General features: G+C 41.8%; 1 long non-coding RNA gene across 1 annotated transcript; it reads right to left on the bottom strand.

Moving 5' to 3' along the window:
• Positions 1-12026: 12026 nt before the first annotated feature.
• On the bottom strand, positions 12027-12696 carry LOC139197170 (uncharacterized). Its single transcript, XR_011582306.1, has 2 exons — positions 12607-12696; positions 12027-12431 (listed from the first exon to the last, which is right to left on the bottom strand). It is a non-coding gene; the product is annotated as an uncharacterized lncRNA (long non-coding RNA).

Here is a 12696-nt window from a genome sequence, read left to right as displayed (position 1 = left end):
AATCCCATCGTTGTAAATTCCTAGCTCCACTACTGGTTTATTCCAAAAGAGATTTCTGAGTTAATAGATCGTTATAGACTTATAGGTGCCTTATGATCGAAATTACGATCAAGAACGAATTCCTCCCCTATCAAGTCCAGGGTTTATGAGTAGATACATTGACAGATTTATTGAAAAGCTGAAAGAGGTGATGCATAAATAGGTGGAAGTATGGCTGTTAAGTGTGAAACTTTATAGGCCTAAGCATGGTCCACCACCAATATACATCATCCATACTTAATACACCTCCCAGTTACTTTTTAAACTAAAAATTATCTCAATACACCCCACTTAGTAACCAAATTTACCCTCACATCACACCCCACACATTCCATACACCCCACATACCCCACACCAAAATCCACCTCAAGTACTCATCTTGTACCAAAAAAAAAAAAGAAATTTAGTCTTTGTCTTAAGCACATTTGCAACCTCTAAATAAAACTTTGACCTCTAAATAAAACTTCGTGAAACAGAGGAAAGGGAAGTGAACATTTGCAACCTGCAAATATCAGTTTGGACTACTGTATTCTTTATTTATTGCTTCTTCTTTTCCAGTACCGTGAAAAATCACGAGCAATTCATGAATACCCATATCAGGTGTAGTCTTTAATTCATGAATAACGCATTACAGCATATCAAGAAACTACATAATATAAATTAAATTAATGTTGAAAATAATAGTGGGTAATGAATGCCCACGTAGAAACTGAAAATATTAGGTAGATGTTCAATGCCCATAAAAATCAATCTTGACTTAGGAGATGAAAGAAGATCAACCCTATTATTAGTAGTAGTTATATTTAACATCAACATGATTGGAAAAAGATTTCGATTTTTTAAAAAGAAAATTAAAAAATTATATTTCAATCCTTGAAGAATATTACTTTTAGAACAAAACCGTATATAAGATTAAACACTAACTTTAGTCCTTGACATTTAATTGTAACGATCAAATATTAATTAGATTGTAATAATTATTGAGATTTTTAATGTATTACAAATTGATCCTCATAAACAATAAAAATATTATTTGACAATTAATATTAAGTTTCCACAATAATAGAAGCCATATATATCTGTGTGTGTGTGTGTGGGATAGGATCAAGGGACAAACATTTTGACAAATATTTTTACACTTTTTTAAAACCTTTAGATTACAAAACATCCAAAGGTTCATATTCATTCATTAAATGACATGGATGCTTAAGTGGATTTTAACTAATATTAAACATAAAAATAAAATTCAAAAAGCATAAAATATGGAAGGTAATTAAAAATAAAATTCAAAAGGAAGAGACCCTAGTTTTATTGATTCGAATTATTGTAACCTCCATCTCCCTCTTTGCCGATGAGGCCTTCAACTTTCATAGGATTGATATGAAATTTTGATGCCTTCTACAACGAATCAAGCTATTAGTCTCTTGAATATTCATTATGTAAGCAAAATGTAAAAAACCCTAAGCCATATATTATTGTTCATATATGTAGGGTGATTAAATTACGTTTTGCAAAATCCTTTTAGTTTTGTTGATTTAGGCCATTGATGATTTTTATGCTTTTTTTAGCTTTTCGAATCAAACAAACAACTTGATTCCATTCGTCTGCGCTTTCATTTTTTTTATTTTTTATTACAGCAGTTTCGTTTCCGCTGAGTATTAATCCTATCCCTGGTATCGCCTTTTTTTTAAATCATTATTTTTTTGTTATTTATTAAGGTTCATTTTTTATAAAATGAAAGAGGAGATTTCATCTAAGGCATTGCAGGGAGGGAGATGGAGGTTACAGTATTTTCATGTTTTTGTTTTTCTTATTTTTTAATTTTTTATGCTAGGTTCAAAGTTTTATTATTGGTTTTTTCAATTTTATCCTATTAGATATTAATTTTAAATTTAGACTAGTGTTTTATTTATTAGTTATGTACCGATGCATTCGTACCGAAACTTATGTACCGATAAATCATACCCAAACTTATGTACAGATGCAGTCGTACTGAAACCTATGTACCGATGCATTCATACCGAAACTTATGTACCGATAGATTCGAACTGAAACTTATGTACCGATGCATTCGTATCAAAATTTATATACCGATACATTCGTACCGAAACTTATGTACCGATGCATTCGTACCGAAACTTATGTACCGATGCATTCGTATCAAAATTTATGTACGGATGCATTCGTATCGAAACTTATGTACCGATGCATTTGGATCGAAACTTACGTACCGATGCATTCGTACTGAAACTTATGTACCGATATATCATACCCAAACTTATGTACGAATGCAGTCGTACTGAAACCTATGTAGCTATGCATTCGTACCGAAACTTATGTACCGATACATTCGTACTGAAACTTATGTACCAATGCATTCGTACCAAAATTTATGTACCAATGCATTCGTACCGAAACTTACCAAAATTTATGTACCAATGCATTCGTACCGAAACTTATGTACCAATGCATTCGTACCAAAATTTATGTACCAATGCATTCGTACCAAAATTTATGTACCGATGCATTTGTACAGAGACTTATGTACCGATGCATTTGTACCGAAACTTATGTACCTATGCAATCGTACGAAACTTATGTACAGATATATCGTGCCGAAACTTTGTACCGATATATCGTACTGAAACTTATGTATCAATACAATCATACCGAAACATATGTGCTAATACTTCCATGCACATGATGTATCACTCATTATTCTAATCACATTAAAAAATCTCTTGTGCACTAGATAAGCCCTCAGGGCAGGGTATGCTTTGGGATTGAGTGGGTCTATAGCACAAGTCAGAATGTGAATTTTTATGAAGTACCGTGTAGCTTTATTATTTTTTGGCTTTCTAGTCAAAATGGTCCCTGAGATTTGCATAACACATAAATAACATGTGTGTGTGTGTGTGTTCCTTCCTATATTAGAATGTCATATATATTTTTCATTCAAACCAAAGCCTAATAAACTTATAGCATGAATGAAAGCATCATACGCTTCCTCGACCACCTAAGTCAACAATGTTTCTTAATCAACTAATGTGCCTCATTCGCGTGATGTGCTAAAGATTGTTGGATCGATAGGCAAATCTTTCCATTCACAACTATGCTCTGAAGATCTACATTATAATTCCTAAAAAACCAAATAGGAGTTAGTTAATTTAGTTAGAGGAAAAAACTTAATCACACATAATAAATTCATACAAAATAAAGACTTACATTGCTGGGATGAGTGGAGTATAAACCATCCTCGGGTCTATTGTCTCCCCAAGAGCAAGTACGCCCCCTCCATTGCCATCTCTCCTCAGACAATGGGAGAAGATATTTGGGGCTAACCCCCAAGATGACAACTGCGAAATAATTGATGCATCTCCTGGGCCAAACCCAAGTATGCCATTGTATGGGCGCTCCACCTGATAATGCCAGACTCATAGCTAAGTAGTACACCTATTTCCAAGACAACACCTAAGGGAAGTATTAAACGTCAATAAACTAGAAAATGTATGATGGTTGTTAAAAAATAAAAATAAATGTTAAATATTTACCCAAAAATAATTGATTCAAAAGAGGTAAGTTGCCGGGTAATCATGTCAAAATGTACTTTATCATAAACATAATACCTGGCAACCTCATCTCCGTCTCCATAAGTGATATTGTAGGTGAACTAGTTGCTCTGACTAGAGCATAAACCAATGCAGAGTCATAAGCAGTGATCGGAACTTCATGAGCTACCAACCTATGAAACATAAACAAAACGAATTAGTAATGTGCAACGTTGTTAAAATTGTAGCATGCAAAATAAGAATAAAAAAAACACTTACCTCGTCAAAAAACCGAGGGCAACCAACACAAGACCTGCAAGGAGTCCACGTCACGTAGCTACCGGGTTCAAACAACAACTCAAACTCTCTCGGCGGAGAGCCCAGCATTACTTTCATCACATAAAACCTACATATTCAAACGTTAGCTACTATACATAAAAAAAATTGAAGATGAACAAGATAATACTACTACAGTGAAAAATTAATTAAAAATGGTTAATTAAGGAGCAGCAAACTAAGTGCACCAACAGCCATACAACCAATTAATATGTACTAGCGTAATGCAACCAGTTGGATCACTGACTGAATAACGAATGGGGACTGCCGGCCGTAAAGGAAGAACAACGGCAGGCCCACAATAGACCGTGGATATCACGACCACCACCAATGTTATGAACGCCAAGAGTAGTGATGAAGCCATGGAAAACACTCAAACAGATAGATAGGGAGAGATCTGTTTTAAATATATTGGGTCCTTCCGCTTGAACGCCTCCTCTCTGAGAGAGAGGGAGAGCGAGAGAAAGAGAGAGAGAGAGAGAGAGAGAGAGAGAGAGGTTGGTGACTCAGACGATCAGAGGGAGGGAGGGAGAGGGAGAGAGAGAGGTGGGATAAGCTGCTATTCTGGGATGCACGAACAATTTTCATGCTAATCTGTCTTACTACAAAAAGCCCGCGAAAATTTTAAAAGAATACATGCTAGCTTTTTACTTGTATGCCGTTGTTTTCTTTTGCTTTTATGGGTTTCATCAGTTTGGGAAAATTTAGTTAGTGCACATGGTACTAAAAGCACAAGGCAAGCAAATATATGGTTAACCTTATTGTTCCATTTTATATTTGGGCTTTTTCTCTAGTAATGTGGAGTAGACCTGGCATTCGTGTCATGTTTTCCGTGTTCATGTCGTTTTTGTGTTGTTTGTACCATACTTGACCAATCCCGAAACTACCGAGCACCGGCCAACGCTATACTGTCAAGGACCCAGAAGAGTTCCCCTCCGACCAGGAGGCCAATCACTACTCGACACGTGTCAAGATTAGAAGCCAATCAGAGCGCAGCACGTGTCAACATCAAGAACCAATCATAACATGACACATGTCAATGTGACAAAGCTACAAGTTTTTCTATAAATAGGGGTCATCCCCCCACAATATTGTCTAATGCCATTTGTGTTAAAATCATTCACAAGAACTCACTAAATTGAGAGCTTGATCCTTTGTACTTGTGTAAGCCCTTCACTACTAATAAGAACTCCTCTACTCCGTGGACGTAGCCAATCTGGGTGAACCACGTACATCCTGTGTTTGCTTCTCTGTCTCTATTCATTTACGTACTTATCCTCACTAGTGACCGAAGCAACCAAGCGAAGGTCACAAAACCTGACACTTTCTGTTGTACCAAAGTCCTCGCTGATTTTGTGCATCAACATTTGGCGCCGTCTGTGGGAAACGACACTTATTCCTACTCTCTTCAGCTGTGTCAAGCTGGTTTCTATCATTCGTACACTTTCTTTTGATCAGGCATCCCTCTCCAACATGGGAAGCGAAGGAAGCCACAGCACACAGAATGACACCCCCCTTGCACATAGTGCGAAACAACGAAAGAAGGAAGGAAAACGAGTTCTTCTTCAAGCTAAAGTCGATGAGTTGGAAGCTCAGAACAACAAGATAGCAATGAGGAATGAGGTCCTCCAGGAGCAATATGAGAAGCTCTTCGAGACACTCCACGAAGCTAGGCAAGCTCAGACACGCGAGCTTGTTGCCCCCGTGGAAGTCAACCATCAACTGGGTGCCCTCCAACATGGAGGGTCACATGCATTCGACATAGATATCCCTGATAGGGAACAGATTACCCCTCGACTTGATAATCAACATGAGGCTTCTCTTAACCCAGTTGCTTCGACCCGAACCATGAGAAGTGGAGGGAGACACCTCTTTGCTGAAAGGGCAGAATGATCGAAAGCCGTCTTTCGCGATTGTCGGGATTTCCTGAAGCAACGTCGAGAGAATTCCATCCATATAAGCTCAAAGATTAATGACCCAAGGATTTCTGAGAGACTCGGTCCCCTGCCACGGCCCAAGCCGGCCACCAATTTGGGGAAGGGGCAACAAGTCCTAGAGAGACATGAGGGTACAGGGGACTCAGAGGTGTTCCGACAGACATACCCTGGAAGCCAGTACAGCGAGTCCAGGGAAAAATCACATGCCCTTGATCAAACCTTCCTAATTCCAATAGGAGATGGAGATTTACGAAAGAAAGCTCCAATGACACATAACTCCGCTCAGGACCCCCTTGTCCTACAACTTCTTGAGGAAGTAAACAAGTTGAAGGCTGAACGTCAGGCTGAAATACCTGACTGGAACCAACCCAGGCCTGGCCCTCTTACAAGGAGGATCCTCAACACCCCCTTCAAGCAAAGACAAAGCAGAAGCTTGGCTTGCAACTTTATACTGGAAAAGAGGACCCGATTGAGCACCTTAACCTCTTTGAGTCCACCATGGCATACCGGATGCACACCGACGAAGAGCGATGTCTTCTCTTCCCCTCCACCCTCTCTGGCGGAGCTCTAAATTGGTATTGTCGTCTTACACCTGAGACGGTAGACTCATTTGAGGAATTGAGGAAACTATTTGTTTCCCAACACATTTTCCAAACCGATCGCTTGCACTCTGCAGATGACCTGTACACTATCCGCCAGAAGCCAGACGAGTCATTACGTATGTATGCTGGCCGCTTCAGCCATGAATACTCCCGGTGTGCCGAGGCAGACGACAAGACTGCCCTCAAAGCCTTCACGGCAGGCCTACGTGATTGTTTCTTTAAATACATGATCAATGCCAATACTTGGAAGACTTACTCTGAGGTGATGGCGTAGGCTTATAACCATGCCTCCGCCGAGGCAAAGACATATCAGGAGAAACCCCCTACAACCATCCTTTATCAACAAGTGGGAGGTGGAAGCCAGACTCACCTAAATGAGAAGACCTCGACTTTCCAAACAGCAGTGGCACCTCCCCATGCCTTGCATAATGCTTCGCCGAATCAACAGACATATCAATTTCAAGGCAAGAGGAAGGATTTCCATCCTCACCACTCTCATTTCAGTAAAAAGAGTAAGGGACACTATCCCGATAACCAAGGGTATCGCCACAATAACGCTCGCCCCCAGGCAGTCAATGCAGTGGGTCAAACCCGCGTCAAGATACCCCCTACCCCAAGGTATGAGACATACACGCCCTTGAATGCCACATGCGCGGCCATTTACCCCAGCATAGCTCACCTGATACCAAAGCCAAAGCCGAGGCACCCAGATTACACGCCCCCGAATAACGCGGGCATGTTTTGTTGCTACCATGAGCATAACGGCCATGATAGCGAGAAATGTATCATCCTCCGTGATCGTATTGAAGCTTTGGCACGAGAAGGAAAAATTGATCAATTCCTTCTTCACCCTCAAAGGGATAACCGTAACCAACGCCAGGTGAATGTCATATATTCCATAAGCGGCGGCACACCCATATCTGAATCTTCCAATAGGGCCATGAAAAACAGTGAACGAAGTCTGAGGCCTGGTCACCAAGTGTTTCACGTGGAAGACATCAGGGGAGGGAAGTATCAAAAACCTAACTGGGATCCGATATGTTTCTACCCTGAGGAAGAAAGAGGCATCATCTACCCTCATAACGACCCATTGATCGTGGAGGCTCACATAGCCAACTTTGATGTTCGACGAATCCTCGTAGACACAGGGGCTTCGGTCAATATCATGTTTGCCGAAGCTTTCAGGGCACTCAGTGTAGCTGAACACTTGCTCGATCGCTCGATTTCTCCTCTGATAAGCTTCTCCGGTGATATCGTGCAACCCTTAGGGAGCATACATTTACCCTTTACTATTGGTACAGGCCCTTACACGGCTACCATTACCACTAACTTCCTAGTGGTTGACTGCCCAACGGCATACAATGTCATCTTTGGGCGCACAGGCATCAATGATCTCAAGGCTATGGTATCCACGCATATGCTGTTGATGAAATTTCCAACCCCCCATGGCAACGGCTACATCAGAGGAGATCAGCTTAGTGCACGATCATGTTACAACACTTCAGTTAAGCAACAACACTTGCCCGGACCCAAGGAAACCCTGTCTGTACATGACCAAGTCACAAAGACCAGCCTAGATGAAGCGACCTTGGATCTTCCTGATAGCAACAATCAACCCGATGATCCTCGAGATGACTCTTTCACCCAGCAAGCCCAACCTGCTGAAGAGTTGGAGAAGGTACCTATCTCAAGAGATTATCCAGATCGCATGGTGAAGATTGGCACCACATTGTCACCACCCCTTCGGTTAGCATTGATATCTTTTTTGAAAGAGAACACTGAAGTCTTCGCCTGGTCATACGAGGACATGCCAGGCATCTCTCCCGATGTCATCTGTCATCGTTTGAGTATTGACCCCAAGATCAAGCCGGTGAGACAGAAGCGAAGATCTTATGACGCTGAACGATACGAGGCAATGAAAGCAGAAGTTGAAAAACTCAAAGGCATAGGCTTTGTCCGCGAAGTCAATTACCCGACATGGGTAGCAAATGTGGTCCTTGTTAAGAAAAATCCGACCAAAGAAAGTCTTTTGCTTCAAAAGGTCTTGTGGAGAATGTGTGTTGACTACACCGACCTAAACAAAGGGTGTCCGAAAGATAGCTTCCCTCTTCTTCTTATTGACAGACTTATAGACTCTACGGCAGGGTGTGAGCTCTTGAGCTTTATGGACGCTTATTCAGGATACAACCAAATCCTCATGAACCCCTCAGACCAAGAACACACGGCCTTCACTACTGACAGGGGACTATATTGCTATAAAGTCATGCCTTTCGGCCTAAAGAATGCAGGAGCAACTTATCAGAGACTGGTCAATTCAATGTTCGCCGAACAAATTGGGAAGAACATGGAAGTTTACGTTGATGATATGCTAGTCAAAAGCAAACATGCTGACCAACACATCACCAACCTATCTGAAACTTTCACCATTCTAAAGAAGTATCGAATGAGGTTGAACCCCAACAAATGTGCCTTCGGCGTGGGCTCTGGCAAATTCTTAGGCTTCATGATTAGCCAACGAGGCATTGAAGCTAACCCTGAAAATATCAAAGCAATCCTCGACATGAAAGAGCCAATAACTTCAAAAGACATCCAAAGCCTTACTGGCAAGGTGGCAGCCTTAACCAGATTCATCTCTAAGGCCACAGACAGATGTGCTTCTTTCTTCAAAGCACTCAAGGGAAATAAGAAGTACATTACATGGACGGAGGAATGTGCCAAGGCATTCAGGAACCTCAAAGAGTACATGAGTAAAGCCCATCTGCTCTCCAAACCAGAAGTTGGTGACACTCTCATTATCTATCTATCGGTTTCGGCTTCAGCAGTCAGTTCTGTTCTTATTCGAATGGACAGAGTCTACTACGCTAGCAAGGCCCTACAAGATGCGGAGACACGATACTCCAACATTGAGAAATTAGCTCTAGCATTGGTCATGTCTGCTCGGAAACTTCGCCTTTATTTCCAAGCACACGCCATCATCGTGCTTACCAATCACCCTCTTCGACAGATACTCCAGAGTCCTGACACGTCTGGATGAATGATCAAATGGGCGATAGCATTGGGTGAGTTTGACATCTCCTACCAACCAAAACCAGCCGAAAAAGGTCAAGCAGTAGCAGATTTCATCGCCGACTTCACATATCCTGTTGACATTGCTTCTACACCTGAAGCAGTAGCTTCATTATCATCGGAAGCTCAGAAGATAGAACCAACAACCCCAGCATGGAGTCTGTATGTTGATGGCTCATCCAACCAACAGGGCTGTGGAGCGGGACTAGTCTTGACTACGCCCGACAAAGTAGCAATGGAGTATGCTCTTCGTTTCAAATTCAAGGCATCAAACAATGAGGCCGAGTATGAAGCCCTTCTAGCAGGATTACGTTTGGCCAAACACCTCGGGGTTAAACAAATTGATATTTTCAGTGACTCCCAATTGGTGGTCAACCAGGTTACCAACAACTTTGATGCTAAGGACAGCTCCATGGCAGCATATCTTGCGCAAACACAACTTTTGCTCAAGCACTTCCACTACCAGATCACCCAAGTTCCTCGAGCGGCAAACAGTCATGCAGACGCCCTGGCTCGCCTCGCCTCGGCTGTGGAAGACAAGATTGGAAGAAAAATTCATGTCGAACTGTTGGCAACACCAAGCACCATGGCCGCAGAAGTACAACTTACAACAGGGGGATAGTTGGATCACCCCGATCTATAATTTCCTTGCTCATGGCACCCTCCCAAATGATAAAGTCCAGGCTAAGCAAATTCGATACAAGTCTACCCGCTACCTGATCATCAATGATCAACTCTATAAGCGAGGTTTTAGCCTGCCATACTTAAGGTGTCTTACGCCTGCCGAGGCGGAAATCGTCCTTCGGGAAATACATGAGGGAGTCTGTGGAGATCATGCTGGATCTCGGTCCCTAGCACACAAGACTTTTCGCCAAGGATATTACTGGCCAACACTCCACCAGGATGCCATCAAAGTATCCCGCTCATGTGACAAATGTCAACGATATGCGGCTATTCCTCATTCCCCTCCAGAGCCTCTTACTCCTATGATCAGCCCTTGGCCCTTCGCCCAGTGGGGACTTGATTTGATCGGCCCAATGCCGGCAGGGAAGGGCAAAGTCTGTTACGCAGTCGTTGCAGTGGACTACTTCACAAAGTGGGCCGAAGTAGAACCCTTGGCAACCATTACTGAGGCAAAGATAGAAGACTTCGTGTGGAAGAACATCCTTTGTAGATTCGGCATTCCCAATGCGATAGTCACTGACAATGGGCGACAGTTTGACAACAAGAAGTTCAGGTTGTTCTGCTCTAAGTTCAACATCAACTTATGCTTTGCCTCTCCAGCTCATCCCCAGTCTAATGGACAAGTTGAGGCCATCAACAAAATAATCAAGCGCACTTTGAAAACCAGCTTGGACAAAGCTAAAGGCTGTTGGCCAGAATTTGTACCCCAAGTTCTTTGGTCATATCGCACTTCATATCGGACTTCAACAGGAGAAACTCCATTCTCACTTGCCTTTGGCACAGAGGCGGTTGTCCCTGTTGAGCTCGAGCAAGCAACATTCCGAGTCCAGAACTACATTCAAAGTGAAAATGACAAACAACTCACCCTCAACTTGGATTTAGTCGAGGAACACAGAAACCAAGCTCACTTGAGGAATGTCGCCTACAAGCAGCGCATCTCCAACTATTATGACTCTAGGGTCAAGCCTCGTTCTTTCAAAATAGGAGACTGGGTCTTAAAGAAAAGATTACTCTGCGACAGAGTCCCGAGTGAAGGCACACTTAGTCCAAACTGGGATGGACCGTATGAAGTCATTGGCATCAGTCGCCCTGGCTCTTACACACTTAGAAGCTCCGATGGCAAGACCCTTGGCCATCCATGGAACGCTGATCACTTGAAGTACTACTACAAATAGACTCACGATGTACAAGTGTTGAGCTATAGCCGTTCGGCATCCTATGTAATGAAGGCCATTTGGCAATGAATTCAATAAAGAGGTAATTTAGCCAACTCAGCCCTCACTCTTTTACATTCATAGCAAGCGATGCCGGAACCCTTCTCAATCAGAAAGCAATCCGTCTTCCACAGTCACTACAAAACAAGCAAATGAAGACCATGTCAAGCGCCAAAAAAAAAAAAAAAAAAAAAAAAAAAAAAAAAAAAAAAACAGCTTCATCCAAAAAGCTTCACCCGAAAAGCTTCACCTCCAAAGCTTCACCCACAAAGCTTCACCTAAAAAGCTTCACCCAAAAAGCTTCACCCGAAAAGCTTCACCTCCAAAGCTTCACCCACAAAGCTTCACCTAAAAAGCTTCACCCACAAAGCTTCACCATCAAAGCTTCACCCAGAAAGCTTCATCTACAAAGCTTCACCATCAAAGCTTCACCTCGAAAGCTTCATCTACAAAGCTTCAACACCAAAGCTTCACCTACAAAGCTTCAACACAAAACCTTGCTCCAAATAAACAAATTTTGTTCCCAAAACCCAAGATGCCCTTGAACTTGTACAAAAACACTTGGGTAAACATAAACATTTTTTGTTTTACACCCACAAGGGCCCAAAATTTTCCTTCTTATTTATTCACTTATATATGTTCCCAAACATATTATAATAGATCCAACAACAAGCCAAAGTCCCAAGTTTCATAATGGACAAAAGTACAAGCAATTCATCAATAATGAAGGTGCTACAAAAATTGGAATCTGCCCCAAAATAGAAATCCAACCCAAGAGACTTTTTCTCTCTCTCCCTCTTCCGCCTCCTTTCATCTATCAAATTTCTGCAACCTCTGCTCTTCTCCAATGGAGCTGAATTTTGGACACCCTATAGTTCTTGAGCATATGAACAACTTTCAAGAAGGAACCATTTCTGTTTGAGCGACGGAAATTAAAGTGTTGAAGCTCCAAACATGACAGTCGGATTCTTGCAGATTTCGAAGCTGCTGTGATGTTTCGAAGATCTGGAAATATTTAACCATTAGTTCATTCTGAATTTTTGATATGTTATGAAAGAGACGATGAGGAACAACTTCAATGAAGAAAGCATGCCGATCTGAACAATAGAAAATGGAGTTTCGAAGCTCACAACAAATCTGACGGGTTGACAGAAAAATAATAACCAGTCATTCATCATACCTGGATTTCTGGAGTTATACTGCTCCGAGGGATCTCAAATTTGGATATGTTGTAGTTCACGAGCTGAGGAAAAACTTCAATGAAGAAAGC

The sequence above is a fragment of the Malus domestica genome, chromosome 01 (genome assembly GCF_042453785.1).
Source record: "Malus domestica chromosome 01, GDT2T_hap1".
In the NCBI taxonomy this organism is placed as follows: Eukaryota; Viridiplantae; Streptophyta; class Magnoliopsida; order Rosales; family Rosaceae; genus Malus; species Malus domestica.
This window is presented reverse-complemented; position numbering and strand designations above follow the sequence as displayed.